This window comes from Anoplopoma fimbria, unplaced genomic scaffold, assembly GCF_027596085.1.
Source record: "Anoplopoma fimbria isolate UVic2021 breed Golden Eagle Sablefish unplaced genomic scaffold, Afim_UVic_2022 Un_contig_8070_pilon_pilon, whole genome shotgun sequence".
Taxonomy (NCBI): Eukaryota; Metazoa; Chordata; class Actinopteri; order Perciformes; family Anoplopomatidae; genus Anoplopoma; species Anoplopoma fimbria.
In genome coordinates this window covers 1-1,556 of record NW_026552900.1, presented here as the reverse complement: position 1 = coordinate 1,556, position 1,556 = coordinate 1, and the positions used below count along the sequence as shown (strand labels likewise).

Genomic DNA, 1,556 nt, shown 5'->3' with positions numbered 1-1,556 from the left:
GGTGATATAGTATCTTTAAAAGGACCTTTGGTAGGCACAATATTTGCTTACGGCCATACCACCCTGAACACGCCCGATCTCGTCTGATCTCGGAAGCTAAGCAGGGTCGGGCCTGGTCAGTACTTGGATGGGAGACCGCCTGGGAATACCAGGTGCTGTAAGCTTTTTTCACTCCTCTTTACAAAAAGCAGAGGGCGCTGCTGCTTTTTCAGTGGACACCGACAGGGTGGGAAGGATATAGCTAGATCATGACTTGCCGGTATAGAAATGACACAAATCCAGTTAAATGATGGCTTTCATCATTCCTAAGCTCATCGATCATTTTCTTTTCAATTTTATGCTAACGTATTCTACATTTCAACAGTAAATATTAATATTTTTACTGCACTACATTTGTGATCCTTATAGCCACTTTGTACATTCTGATTTGACATTTAAAAGCTGTGAGTGTGTCTGGAAATCTGCAGGCGCTCCCTGTATAGACGAAAGAGCAAAGCGTGGTGATATAGTATCTTTAAAAGGCCCTTTGGTAGGCACAATATTTGCTTACGGCCATACCACCCTGAACACGCCCGATCTCGTCTGATCTCGGAAGCTAAGCAGGGTCGGGCCTGGTCAGTACTTGGATGGGAGACCGCCTGGGAATACCAGGTGCTGTAAGCTTTTTTCACTCCTCTTTACAAAAAGCAGAGGGCGCTGCTGCTTTTTCAGTGGACACCGACAGGGTGGGAAGGATATAGCTAGATCATGACTTGCCGGTATAGAAATGACACAAATCCAGTTAAATGATGGCTTTCATCATTCCTAAGCTCATCGATCATTTTCTTTTCAATTTTATGCTAACGTATTCTACATTTCAACAGTAAATATTAATATTTTTACTGCACTACATTTGTGATCCTTATAGCCACTTTGTACATTCTGATTTGACATTTAAAAGCTGTGAGTGTGTCTGGAAATCTGCAGGCGCTCCCTGTATAGACGACAGAGCAAAGCGTGGTGATATAGTATCTTTAAAAGGACCTTTGGTAGGCACAATATTTGCTTACGGCCATACCACCCTGAACACGCCCGATCTCGTCTGATCTCGGAAGCTAAGCAGGGTCGGGCCTGGTCAGTACTTGGATGGGAGACCGCCTGGGAATACCAGGTGCTGTAAGCTTTTTTCACTCCTCTTTACAAAAAGCAGAGGGCGCTGCTGCTTTTTCAGTGGACACCGACAGGGTGGGAAGGATATAGCTAGATCATGACTTGCCGGTATAGAAATGACACAAATCCAGTTAAATGATGGCTTTCATCATTCCTAAGCTCATCGATCATTTTCTTTTCAATTTTATGCTAACGTATTCTACATTTCAACAGTAAATATTAATATTTTTACTGCACTACATTTGTGATCCTTATAGCCACTTTGTACATTCTGATTTGACATTTAAAAGCTGTGAGTGTGTCTGGAAATCTGCAGGCGCTCCCTGTATAGACGACAGAGCAAAGCGTGGTGATATAGTATCTTTAAAAGGACCTTTGGTAGGCACAATATTTGCTTACGGCCATAC

The 1,556-nt window shown here is 42.9% G+C and overlaps 3 non-coding genes across 3 annotated transcripts; all 3 read left to right on the top strand.

Moving 5' to 3' along the window:
* The first annotated feature begins 45 nt into the window (after positions 1-45).
* On the top strand, positions 46-164 carry LOC129116246 (5S ribosomal RNA). The gene has a single exon (XR_008533466.1). It is a non-coding gene; the product is annotated as a 5S ribosomal RNA (ribosomal RNA).
* A 380-nt stretch (positions 165-544) lies between these two features.
* Positions 545-663, top strand: LOC129116245 (5S ribosomal RNA). Its single transcript, XR_008533465.1, has one exon. It is a non-coding gene; the product is annotated as a 5S ribosomal RNA (ribosomal RNA).
* Positions 664-1,043: 380 nt separating this feature from the next.
* LOC129116244 (5S ribosomal RNA) lies at positions 1,044-1,162 on the top strand. The gene has a single exon (XR_008533464.1). It is a non-coding gene; the product is annotated as a 5S ribosomal RNA (ribosomal RNA).
* The last annotated feature ends 394 nt before the right edge of the window (positions 1,163-1,556 follow it).